Here is a 14,376-nt window from a genome sequence, read left to right on the forward strand (position 1 = left end):
AGAGGAACTAAAAAGCCTCTTGATGAAAGTGAAAGAGGAGAGTGAAAAAGCTGGCTTAAAGCTCAACATTCAGAAAACGAAGATCATGGCATCTGGTCCCATCACTTCATGGGAAATAGATGGGGAAACAGTGGAAACAGTGTCAGACTTTATTTTTTTGGGCTCCAAAATCACTGCAGATGGTGACTGCAGCCATGAAATTAAAAGACGCTTACTCCTTGGAAGAAAAGTTGTGACCAACCTAGTTAGTATACTCAAAAGCAGGGACATTACTTTGCCAACAAAGGTCCGTCTAGTCAAGGCTATGGTCTTTCCTGTGGTCATGTATGGATGTGAGAGTTGGACTGTGAAGAAGGCTGAGCACCGAAGAATTGATGCTTTTGAACTGTGGTGTTGGAGAAGACTCTTGAGAGTCCCTTGGACTACAAAGAGATCCAACCAGTCCATTCTGAAGGAGATCAGCCCTGGGATTTCTTTGGAAGGAATGATGCTAAAGCTGAAGCTCCAGTACTTTTTGGCCACCTCATGTGAAGAGTTGACTCATTGGAAAAGACTCTGATGCTGGGAGGGATTGGGGGCAGGAGGAGAAGGGGACGACAGAGGATGAGATGGCTGGATGGCATCACTGACTCGATGGACGTGAGTCTGAGTGAACTCCAGGAGATGGTGATGGACAGGGAGGCCTGGCGTGCTGCGATTCATGGGGTCACAAAGAGTTGGACAAAACTGAACTGAAACTACAGAGTTTAATGAGTTCCTGGGTTAGTGAACATATCCACATACTGGGAGGTGGGGATGGGACACCCCAGTTCCATGGGGACAGGAGCTCTTGCACTTGGGGCCTTTCCAGACCCTGATCTTTGTATCTCTTTATCTGGCTGTTCATTTTTATCCTTTATAATACCTGGTCTAACAAACTGGTGCTGTGCTGTGCTAAGTTGCTTTCAGTCATGTTGACCCTTTGTGACCTCACGGACTATAGCCCACCAGGCTCCTCTGTCCAAAGGGTTCTCAGGTAAGAATACTGGAGTGGGTGATAAGCTGGTAAACGTTAGTGAATGTTTCTCTGGGTTCTGTGAGCCACTCCAGAAAATTAAGTGAACCTGAGGAGGAGGTTATATGGCCACCCACTCTCAGCTAACCTGACAGCAGCTCAGGTGGTGGTGTTCTTGTACACTGGAGCCCTTCACCTGTGGGATCTGACGGTAGAGGATGTCAAAACTGTGTTCATTGTTTGGTGATGTTGGAAAACACACTGTGGACCTGCCAACAGCTGTCTTCTTCTCCCGTGGCCTCAGTCTCAGCCCCTGCTCAGCCTGTGGATCAAGGCACGTGAACCCCATACCATCTCCTGAGCCTGTCCCTCTCCTCACCTCAGTGTGCCATGGGAATTATCTCCTCAAGCTCCCACTGAGCTTGAGGCCTTCCCTGATGGGCTGGGTTGGGGGCGGAAGGGGCCCCGGGGCTCTCCGCTGTCCTTCCCTCCCTCACATACTCCTCATGCTGGCAGCAGGGCATTCTCGTGTCTCCTCAACTGGACAGGCTGTGCTGGTGAGCTGTGTCTGTGTCTTGGCGCATGCAGGGGGCATAGTGCTGGGTCTAAGTCCTCAGCTGGGCTTCGAGGAAGGAGGATGAACTTTGAAGGGAAGAACAGACGCTCTGGGAGGTAGCAGCAGGAAGGGCAGCAGAAATTCCAGCCCAGGGCCTCAATGGGAGAGTCATTCTACAGAAGGTGGCATTCTTTCTGTGCCCATTCCTCCCTAATACTGGCAGAAGCGGACCTGCTGATGAGGTTCCTGACCTCCACCCCTTCCCCTGCATCACCTACCCAGGGAGGCCTGTGCACCGGACAGGTAGGGAAGCAGAGGCTCAGCCTCAGGCTGGTAGGGCTGGCCAGGTAGCTCAGGGAGGTGAAAGAGCAGTGGTCTTGAGGGGAAGAGACTGGAAAATAACATTAATGGGGAGAGGCAGATGGCCGGGGGTGCTGGAGTCCTGATTTCTGCTCTCTGCACCATAGTTCAGCCTCAGAGAAGCTCCGCTGATCTGACCTTCTAGTAGGTTCTTGTCTCTCCAGGCCTCAGGTTCTTCAACTGAAAAAGGGGGCAAGTGGGCTGGACTTGGTGGTGGCTGAGGTTCTCTCTCACCCTGGCCTTGAAGCTTTGCTGAGAGTGTGGCTGCCTCAGAGGTGCTGTTTGAGGGGACTGTCTCCAGGCTGGCACATAAATTGCTGGGGCTCACATCTAGCCAGGCACTGGGGAGACGTGTCTCTGGGCCTGGAAAGAACTGGAAGCAGCTTCCTCAAGCTTCCTGCACTGGACTTTGTCCCACAGTGCTGGCAGGCCCAGGGCGGCCCTGGGCTCTAATGAGGCTGGCCACCTGGAGGGTCATGGGAGCCCAGCTTGGCCTACTTCGTGGTGAAGCCATGGTCATCTCGCTACCTAACCCTGAAGTGTTGCTCCCGACTGTGGCCTCGGGGATGGGCAGCACTCTTCATGGGCCACCTGGGACCCTAAGGAGGACATCTGGCTGGGCAGGGCCAGCAGGAAGCTCCAACCCACAGGGTCCCAGGGACCAGGTCTCTGGCCATGTGGACACCTCCATTGGCCCCACACTCCCTGGGGCCCGCCTGGCCAGGACAGGGCCTGCTGTCCTGGGCCCGTGCCTGCAGCCATTCGCTGGGCCATGAGTTCAGATTCAATTGGTGAAGACAGGCCTCCTGGGATGAGCCAGTTGGCCCCTGTCTCTTATTTGCTTCTCAAAGTTGGAAAAACTATGCTGTGCCCCTGGCAGTACTTGTTGCTGCTGGTTTTTCTTTCTTCCCCCCCTTTTTTTTTTTAAGAAACAGAAAGTAAGCCCTGTGCTTACTGCAACCAAATCCATTTTATTGGCCCTCTGCATCTCCCACTACAATAATAATAATCCCTTACATTTGGTGAGTCTTTTACAGTTTACAAAGCACTTTCTTATGCTGTCTCCCTTTTTAGTCCAGGCAACAGTTTGGGGAGGGAGAGGGAACTGGCATTATTGTCCCTGATAACAGGTGAGGAAACTGAGCCTCAAACAGTAAGATCAGCTGCCCAAGGTCCTGTAGCAAGAGAGGGTCCTCAGACCCTAGTCCTGGGTTCTGTCCCTTGCACCACACACCCCTCTTGTCACTTGAATACCCAGAGTCTCAGACAACTTCTTCCAAAAAAAGGAAAAAGGGCAGAAGGCTCAGGTGCACCCTTGCCCCTGGCTCTTTTTATTTCTGAACTTTTTGCCTTGGTAAACTTAACCATTGTCTAACCAAGACTATCACCTCTAAGTCAATGACTCCAATCTGTGCTTCCCTCTGAGACCCGAGATCTCCAGAGCCTACCAGGTCTCTCCAGGTATCGTTCATGCTTCTACCTGCTCCTCGTACACCCAGCTTAGAAAACTCAGCATTAGCTTAGTTTTTGTTCTCTTTCAACTTCTAAAGCCAGTTGGCCAGGTCCTGAGCATATAACTTAATTCCTTTATTCATTCAGCAGATACTGATTATATGCTGTACCCTTTGAGTCGACTCTGCGTCCCACTGTTACATACTACACAGTCCTGTGTTCCTGTCTGCTTTTGCTTCAGTTCAGTTCAGTCGCTCAGTCGTGTCCGACTCTTTACGACCCTATGAATCGCAGCACTCCAGGCCTCCCTGTCCATCACAAACTCCCGGTGTTCATTCAGACTCACATCCATCGAGTCAGTGATGCCATCCAGCCATCTCATCCTCTGTCGTCCCCTTCTCCTCCTGCCCCCAATCCCTCCCAGCATCAGAGTCTTTTCCAATGAGTCAACTCTTTGCATGAGGTGGTCAAAGTACTGGAGTTTCAGTTTCAGCATCATTCCTTCCAAAGAACACCCAGGGCTGATCTCCTTCAGAATGGATTGGTAAGATTTATAAGATTCATTCATGTTATGGCATGTATTAATACTTCACCCCTTTTTATGGCTGAATAATACTTTGTTGTATGGATAGACCACATTTTACGTATCTGTTCAGCAATTGATGGACATTTAGTTTGTTCCTACTTTTTGGCTATTAGGAATAACACTGCTATGAACGCTTGTGTACAAATTTCTGTTTTGACATAAGCTTTATTTCTTCTGGATACATATCACTACCTAGGAGTAGAATTTCTGGGTCATATGGTAACAACTATATGTTTAACTTCTTGAGGAGCTACCAAATGGTTTTCAAAAAGGGCTGCACCGTTTTGCATTTCCACTGGCAAGGCATGAGGGTTCCAAGTTATCCATATCCTCAACAACACTTGTTACTGTATTTTTTATTAAAGCTATTCCGGTGGGTGTAAAGTGTTTTCTTCTTGTAATTCTCATTTGCATTTCTCTAATGACTAATGATGCTAAGCATTTTTCTTTTCATGTGTTTATTGGCTGTTTGTGTATCTTCTTTGGAGAAGTTCTATTCCAATTCTTTGCCCATTTTTCAGGTAGGTTATTTGTTTATTGTTGAATTGTAACAGTTTATTATATATTCTGAATGCAGTTCCCTTATTAGATAAATCATTTACAAATATTTTCTCCCATTCTGTGGGTGATCTTTTTTTATTTTTGAAAGCATCCTTTGAAGTCCAGTTTAACTATCTTTTCTTTCATCATTTATGCCTTTGGTGTTTTAAGAAGGCTTTATTTAACCCAAGTTTATAAAATTTAAATAGTTTTATAGTTTTAACCCTCATATTTAAGTCTATAATCCACCTTGAGTTAAATGTTTTTATTAAAAGCTTTTAAATTGTGGTAAAATATCCATAACATAAAATTTACTATCTTAACTGTTTTAAAGTACACAGTTCAGTAGTGTTAAGTACATCCATACTGCTGTGCAATCAATCTTCAGAACTTTTCATCTTGTGAAGCAAACTCTTATTAAAGAATTCCCCATTCACCCCCACCTCCAGCTGCTATTCAGTCTGCTTTTACATATAATGCAAGAAAGGGACCCAGGTTTATTTCTTAGCACCTGAATATCCAGTTATTGAAAAGACTATTCTTTTCTCATGAAGTGTCTTGGCACCCATGTCAAACATCAGTTGACCATAAATATAAGCATTTAATTCTGGACGATGAATTCTGTTCCATTGATCTATATGTCTATCCTTATGCCAGCATCAGGCTGTCTTGATTGCTATACCTTGTAGTAAGTTTTGAAATCAAGAAATTTGAGACTCCAACTTTCATCTTCCATTTTGAGATAGTTTTGACAATTTATGGCCCCTTATATATGCATATAAATTTCAGGATTGGCTTGTCAATTTTTGCACATAGACACAAAAGCAATCTTTTGCTAAAAGATTTTGATAGAGACTGCATTGAATCTGCAGATCAATGTAGACAGCATTCCCATCTTAACAATATTAAATTTTTTGATTTATGAGAGAGGGGTATCTTTCCACTTACTTGGGTCTTCTTTAATTTCTGTTGACAGTGTGGTGTGGTTTTCAGAATACAAATGTTATATTTCTTTGTTAAATGTATTTCTGTTCTTTTTGATACTGTTCTAAATGGAACTGTGTTCTAATTTAATTTTTGGATTGTTCATCTCTAGTTTGTAGAAATACAAGGATTGACTTTTGTGTATTGATTTTGTATTCTGAAATCTTGCTGAACTAGTTTATTAGGTTTAGTTTTTTAGTGGATTCCTTAGGATTTTCTACTAGAAGTTTATGTCTTCCGAACATAGAGATAGTTTTACTTCATTCTTTCCAAAATGGGTCCCTTTTATTGCTTTTTCTTGCTTAATTGCTCTGGCTAGAACTTCCAGTACAATATTAAATAGAAGTGGTAAGAGATATCCTTGTCTTGTTCTTGATCATACGGGGAAAGCTTTCAGATTTTTACCATTAAATATGCTGTTAGCCATGGGTTTCCATCAGTGCCTTTTATCAGGTTGAGGACGTTCTCTTCTATTCTTTTTTTTTTTTTTAGTGTTTTTTATTTTTATATCATGAAACCATGTTAGATTTTGTCAAATACTTTATCTGACTATTGTGATAATCATGTAGTTTTTAACCTTTATCCTATTGATAAGATGTTATAGTAACTGATTTTCAGATGTTTAATCAATCTTACATTCCTAGGATAAATATCACTTGGTCAGGGTGTGTAATTTTTCTATATGTTGCTGATTCGGTTTGGTAGTATTTTGTTGAGGGTTTTTGCATCTTTACTCATAAGAGGTACTCGTCTGCAGTTTGCTTGTGATGTCTTTGGTTTCCGGTAGTAGGGTAACAGTGATCTCATAGAATGAATTGAGAAGTGTCTTCTCTTTGAATTTTTGGAAGAGTTTGGCAAAACTGGTGTGAAGTCTTCTTTAAATGTTTGGTAGAGTTCATTCCTTTTATTGCTGAGTTGCATTCTGTTATATGAATATAGCATAATTTGTTTATCCATTCACCTGTTGATAGATATTTGGGTTGTTTCCAGTTTTGGAATAAAGCTGCTATGAGCATTAGTGTAAAAATCTTTATATGGACATATGTTTTCATTTTCTTGGGTAAATACTTACAAGTGGAATTGCTGAGTCATTTGGTAGGTGCATGTTAGCTTTATGAGAAAGTTCCAGACTAATTTTCAAAGTGATTGCATCACTACACTTTACACTCCCACCAGCAATGTATTTTGCTTACTCCACATCCTCACCACATTAGGTATTGCCAGCCTTTTAAATTTTAGACATTCTAGTGGGCATGTTGTGATATCTCAATGATGTTTTCATTTGTTTCATTGATAAATAATGATATTAAGCACTTGTTCATGTGTTTATCAGCCATTTGTTTATCTCCCTTTGTTTAGAGTCTGTTTTTCTTTTGCCCACTTTTTAAAAACTGGATTTTAACTTGGTGTTCTTAATGTTGAGTTGTAGGAGTTATTTACATATTCTGAAGAAAATTCCTTTGTCAATATAGATATGGCTATAGATAAATGTATCATGACTATTTACTCTGTCTATTGCTTTCCTAATCATTTTCTTAATGGTGTCTTTTGATAAGTAGAAGCTTTAAATTAAACCTTTAAATTTTGATGAATACTATTTTATTGACTTCTCTTTTATGGTTATTTCTTTCTGGGACCTGTCTAGGAAATCTGTGCCTAGCCAAAGATCATTAAAATAATCTATGTTTTCTTCTAGAAAACATTTTCATAGCCAATTGTTTCAGCACTGTTTGTTGAACAGACTTTTCTTTCCACATTGAATTGCTTTTGCTCTTTGGATGAAAATCAGTTGTGCGTGCTACATCTCTTCAGTCATGTCTGACTCTTTGTGATCCTACGGATTGTAGCCTGCCAGGGTCCTCTGTCCATGGGATTCTCCAGGCAAGAATACAAGAGTGGGTAGCCATGCCCTTCTCCAGGGGATCTTCCCAACCCAGGGATCGAACCCAGGTCTCCCGCATTGCAGGCAGATTCTTTCCTGCTGAGCCACTGGGGAGGCCTGAAAATCAATTAACTACTCATTATTTCTGGACTAAGTATTCTGCCCCATTGATCTATTTTTTTCATCTTTATACCACTATCACACTGTCTTGATTACTGTGGCATTACTGTAAGATTAGAGATCAGGTAATGCAAATTCTTCAACTATGTCCTATTTCAAGATTGCCATTTGTGACAACATGGATGGACCACAGATTATTCTAGATCTTTTATATTTCCATACAAAAATTTTTCCCAATTTTATTGAGAAATAATTGGCATATATCACTGTATAAATTTAAAATATATAGCATGACAATTTGATTTACATATATTATAAAATGATTTTTGGAGAAGGAAATGGCAACCCACTCCAGTATTCTCGCCTGGAGAGTCCTGTGGACAGAGGAGCCTGGTGGGCTGCTGTCCATGGGGTCACATGGAGTCGGACACGACTGAAGCAACTTAGCATGCATGCATGCATTGGAGAAGGAAATGACAACCCACTCCGGTACTCATGCCTGGAGAATCCCAGAGATGGAGGAGCCTGGGGGGCTGCCGTCTATGGGGTCACACAGAGTCGGACACGACTGCAGCGACTTAGCAGCAGCAGCAGCAGCAGAATGATTATACCACATTTCATTAACATCTATCTTCTCAGATACGTATAGTAAAAAGAAAAGAAAAAAGTAATTTTTAAATTTATAAATGTTATAAGAGATAAAGATAACTCCACCTTTCCTTCCTCATCCTCTTCTCCAAATTTTATCATAATTTTAATTATATTGATAATTAGCTTTTGCATCATTATAACAATGAAAATATTATCTGGGCTTCCCTTGTGGCTCAGCTGGTAAAGAATCTGCCTGCAATGCGGGAGACCTGGGTTCAATCCCTGGGTTGGGAAGATCCCCTGGAGAAGGGAAAGGCTACCCACTCCAGTATTCTGGCCTGGAGAATTCCATGGATTATATAGTCCATGGGGTTGCAGAACATCTTAGGAAACAGTGGTTACATGTCCTTTTTTATTGTTGCTAATTGAAGTGTAATTGATCTACAACACTATGTGAATTCCAGGTATACATTATATGATTTGATATTTCTATAATTACAAAATAATTACAGTTTAGTTACTGTCTGTCACCATATAAAGTTACTATAATATTATTGACTATATTTCCCATGCTCTACACCTGACTCCTTTATTTTGTAACTGGAAGTTTGTACCTTTTAATTTCTCTTGCTTATTTCATTCATCTCCCATTACCTCCCCTCTGGCAACCATCTTTTTGTTCTCTGTATCTGTGAGTCTGTTTCTATTTTGTTCTATAAAACATTATACATGCACACCACATCTTTATCCATATATCCATATATCTAATAATGGACACTTAGATTCTTTCCAAATCTTGGCTTTTATAAACAATGCTGCAATGAACAGTGCTGTGCCTATATCTTTTTGAATTACTGCTTTTATTTTCTTTGGGAAAATATCCAGAAGAGAAATTGCTGGATTGTATTGTGGTTCTATTTTTAATTTTTTGAGAAACTACCACATTGTTTACCATAGTGGCTACAACAGTTTGCAATAGCACCAACAGTGCACCAACATTCCTGTCTTCCCACATCCTGTTATTTATTATTTGTTGTCTTTTTAAGGATAGCCGTTCTGACAGTGTGAGGTGGTATCTCACTGGTGTCTCATTTCCCTGATGACTGGTGATGCTGAGCATCTTTTCCTGTGACTGTTGGCCATCTGTCTGTCTTTGGGAAAATGTTTAGTCAGGTCCTCTGCTCGTTTTTTAAATTGGTTGTTTGTTTCTTTGATGCTGAGTTGTTTGAGTTCTTCATGTATTCTGGATTTGAATCCCTTGTCAGATATATCATTTGCAAATATCTTATTCCATTCAGTAGGCTGCCTTTTCATCTTGTTGGTAGTTTCCTTTGCTTGTGCAAAAACTATTTAGTTCGATTATTCTCATCTGTAATGGTAAATTCTTTACCTCTGTTCTATTTCAGGATGGCTATATTCTAGATCTTCTATATTTCCCTATAAATTTTAGAACCAATTTGTCAATTTCTTAAGACGATTGCTAGAAATTTGATATTGCTTTGAACCTCTTTATCAATTTGGGGGAACTGACGAATTAATATACTGGGTTCTTCCAATCCATGAACATTATATTTCTCCATTAATTTTGAATTTAATTTCTCTTTTCAGTGTTTATGGTTTTTGTTGTAGAGGTCTTGCACACATTTTGTTATATTTAATCCTAAATATTTTGTTTCAATGCTATTATGGATAGTATTTAAATTTTTAAAAAATTTCAGTTGCTTATTACTAATTTGTTAATACAATTGATTCTTGTATGTTGACTTGGTATCTCATCACTTTACTAAATGCACTTAGCTCCATAGTTTTTGTTTTTCTTGTTTGTTTAGATTTTCTTAGGTTTTTCTACGTTCATGATCATGTTCTTTGAGAATAAAGACAATTTTACTTCTTCGTTTAGAAGCCATACTTTCCTTTTTTATGTCTCTTATTTAGTTGTCTTATTCTATTGGCCAGAACCTCCAATGATATAATATTGACTGAATTAATAATGGCCAATATCACTGCCTTGTTCCCAGACTTAATCGGAAAGTGTTCAGTATTTCACCATTAAGTATATAATTAGCCACAGGTTTTACATACATTCTGCTTTACAGATTTAGAATGCTTTGTTCTTTTTCTAGTTTTTGGAAAATTGCGGGGGGTTTTCCCTTTTTATCAAGAATAGGTATTGAATTTTGTAAAAAGATGCATGGCTTATTTTCCATGCACTGTTGAAAAGAACAGATATTCTGCAGTTATTGAGTGTAGTGTTCCATAAATGTCAATCAGGTAAAATTGGTTGATAAGGTTTTCAAATCTGCGTATTGTTGTATTGACTGCTTTTCCCCCGCGAATATGGATCACACTTTCCCATTTCTTTGCATATCTCATTTCTTGTGTTTGTTAGATAATATATTCTAGCAATTCTGAAATCTGGTCTTTCTTCTTTTAGGGGTTGTGTTGTTTTGGGTGGTTTAGTAGTTTGCCTGGTATAAGTCTGTGGAACCTATAGTGTGCAGCCATTGGAATCTATCTTATTTTTGTTTTGTTTTTGAATTCTTGACTTTATTTTTAAGCCTTGCTTCCTTGGGATTGCCTCTGTGTCAGCATTGCTAAGTAGTCAACCAGTCACTGGTTAGAGGTTGTATTCAACACTCTAAGCCCATAAGATTTTTGTTTTCTTCACTGGCTCTATGATGAATCTAATGTGTGGGTTAGAAAGTACATTCAAAATCATAGCAGTTTACAAATCTGCCCCAGCTCTTACTTTCTGTTGAGTGCACTTCTGTCCCCTCTGCCTGTTTATATGGCCTTAAGTTCTACCAGGACTATGTGGACAGCCAGGGCACTCTTTGGTCTCTCCGTGTACCGTGTGCACTTTTGTCCACAGATCTCTCCTGTGTACACTCTTTGGTCTTTCATGTGTTTTGGTGGAGCTGTTTGGGAGTTTATCAAGGCCCACTATATTGGCTCATTTGTGGTATATCGCTATTAAATTTCTGGTCCTTTGCTTGCCCCAACCAACACTGCAAACTCAGGCCACCTGAGTTGTTGGCTTTCCCTGTTTGTGTGTGTGTGATCAGCCACTAGTGTGTTTGTTAGTTTTTGTTTTGTTTCTTCCTCTGCATGACCTGACCTTTTAAACCTCTTCAACCTTGAATCTGAGCTTTCTTGACTTTGCTTCACCCATATTCGACTATTTTCTTAATCTATCCAGGCCTTTACACTGCCTTCTTCTCTGTATGAAACTTTATTATTTTTTTTTAATTTATTAAAACTGACTCAAATTAATTTTTTTAATTTATCAGAACAGACTCAAATGTGTTCCTTCTTATGGCTGAGTAATATTCCATTGTGTATACTACCACCACTTTTTTATCCATTCATCTGTCGATGGGCATCTAGGTTGCTTCCATGCTCTAGCTATTGTAAATAGTGCTGCAATGAACAATGGGATACATGTGTCTTTTTCAACTTTGGTTTCCTCAGGGTATATGCCTAGGAGTGGGATTGCTGGGTCATATGGTGGTTTGATTCCTAGTTTTTTAAGTAATCTCCATACTATAAAACTCTTAGAGGAAAACATAGGCAGAACACTCGATGACATAAATCAAAGCAGGATCCTCTATGACTCACCTCCTCGAGTAATGGAAATAAAAACAAAAGTAAACAAATGGGACCTGATTAAACTTAAAAGCTGTAGCACAGCAAAGGAAACTATAAGCAAGGTGAAAAGACAACCCTTGGAATGGGAATAATAACAAATGAAACAACTGACAAAGGATTAATTTTCAAAATATACAAGCAGCTCATACAACTCAATACCAGAAAAACAAACAACCCAATCAAAAAGTGGGAAAAAGACCCAAACAGATATTTCTCCAAAGACATTCAGATGGCTAACAAACACATGAAAAGATTCTCAACATCGCTCATTATTAGAGAAAAGCAAATCAAAATCACAATGAGATATCACCTTATACCGGTCAGAATGGTCATCATCAAAAAGTCTATGAACAATAAATGCTGGAGAGGGTGTGGAGAAAAAGGGACACTCTTGCACTGTCGGTGGGAATGTAAATTGATACAGCCACTATGGAACTTTATTCCTCAACTTGGCTTACCGATTTAGAAATCGGCATCACTTTATTCACTCCTCCTTTTGTGTATTCACTCATCAAGCGTTTATGGAGGCCCATCGTGTAGCCCCTCTGGAGGAGGGCATGGCAACCCACTCCAGTATTCTTGCCTGGAGAATCCCATGGACAAGAGGAGCCTGGCAGGCTACAGTCCATAGGGTTGCAAAGAGTCGGACCTGACTGAGTGGCTAAGCAGAGTGCAGCATAATGTAACAGGTGCTATGATCTAGCAGTGAGAAGGGTATACAGAGTCCTCGTCCTCATGAAATTTACCCTGCCTCCTTACCGTATCCACCAAGTCTCGACTTGAGGCCCCTTCTAATCGAGAAGTTTCATGGTGTCCTGTACTTCTCCCTCATAGCCCTTCTCTTAAATATTATAATTATTATACTTCTTACCAACAGTCAACCCTCACTAGATTGTAAACTCTGTGGAGGCATGAACCACGTCATCCTGATCTTTAATATTTCCCCTCCCTAGCACCACATTAAACATTTGTTCAATCAACAGTAAAGTGCTGAAAAGTCAGTTTGGCTCTGAAACATACCCAGAGCATAGTCTGTGCGGGGCCCTGTAGGAGACAAAAGCACAGGCCTCTCCCACCAGCCAAGTGCGGGTAGTGAGCACCAAGATCTCTGACTCTTGGGCCCATAACCCCACTCGGGGAGCTAACAAGCCCATGAAGATACTCTCTCAAGTCTGCTGGCAGTGGTCACTCATGCTGATCTCCCCACAGACTCAGCTTCTACTAGTTTCCTTCCTTCCCAGTACTTTCTTTATGACGGTGCTGGGTCTTCATTGCTGCCTGTGGGCTTTCCCTAGTGGTGCAAGGTCTTTCATTGAAGTGACTTCTCTTGTTGCAGAGCATGGTGTAGGTGTGGAGGCTTCAGAGTTGGACCATGTGGGCTCAGCAGTTGCAACTTGGCTCTAGAATGCGGATTCAGTAGTTACGGAGTACAGGCTTAGTTGCTCCACGGCATATGGGATCTTCCCTGACCAGGGATCAAACTCGTGTGCCCTGCATTGGCAGGAGGATTCTTAACCACAGGACCACCAGGGAAGTCCCTTCTTAGTACTTTTTTTGCCCCCAGTCCACAGGGTTCTATCAGCTTCACAGACCCCCGCTTATATCTCCAGGAACCACACCGCATTCTCAGACGCAGCAGCCACACACCTGAGTACTCCCTGTCAGTGAATGACCCAGACCCCATGTGAGGTACCTTTCAGCTTCCTCCTAGGCCTTGGGGAGTTGCGTGTTTCCTATAGCTGTTCCTGTTTCCTGTCCCTATAGCTATGGAGAGAGGAGTGGACTGAAAGGTCAAAGATGAAGTTCTGCCACTGACATGCCCAGTGGTCTTGGTAAGTCACCTGGCCTCCCTAGGCCTGGTTCCTTATCTGCAAAATGGGGTGCTATCTGCCCACCTATCCTCGGATGTAAGGAAGGGGTACAGATTTCCCTTTTGACTGTACTTGGGCTCTCTCTGTAATGGCAGGTCTTGTCTTCCATGGTTTCCCTTTGCCTTTAGAGTGACACGGGCCTTTCCACAGTCACAGGCTTCTCAACAGTCTTGCTCAGCCTACCTCTCTGGCCTCAGCTTGGGTACAATCTTCCTGTCGATCACTGCACCCCAGCCACATTCCCCCACCAGGGCCTTCACGTGTGACTGAAATCCTTTAGCCGCTTTGCCTGGCCAACTCTTACTTATCTGTAAAGTCTGAGCTTAAATGTCATTCTTGCTGGGACAGCACCCTGGATGATCCCCTACACAGGTAGGCCCGTTATATCTTGTCACAGTGGCTTCTGCAGATCCTTTGCGGGGCTTATCACAGCAGTCCTTAAATACCTGTGCATGCCATAATTTATTTGGTTGCCTCTCCCTTTCAAAACTCTATGAGGACAGGTTCTGTTTCTGACTCATTCATGACTGTATATTTTCAGGGACTGGCAGAGTGCCCATCCCAGACACACAAGGTAACTTCTAAAATATATATATATATTTGGCTGCACCCAGTCTTAGTAGCAGTACATGGGATCTTCTGTCTTCATTGTGGCGTGTTTGGGTTCTTTAGTTACAGCATGTAGGATCTTTAGTTGTAGCATATGCAAACTCTTAGTTTTGGCATGTGGGATCCAGTTCCCTGACCAGGGATGGAACCCAGGCCCCATGCTTTGGGAGTGTGGAGTCTTAG

The sequence above is a fragment of the Capra hircus genome, chromosome 15 (assembly GCF_001704415.2).
Source record: "Capra hircus breed San Clemente chromosome 15, ASM170441v1, whole genome shotgun sequence".
Lineage (NCBI taxonomy): Eukaryota > Metazoa > Chordata > Mammalia > Artiodactyla > Bovidae > Capra > Capra hircus.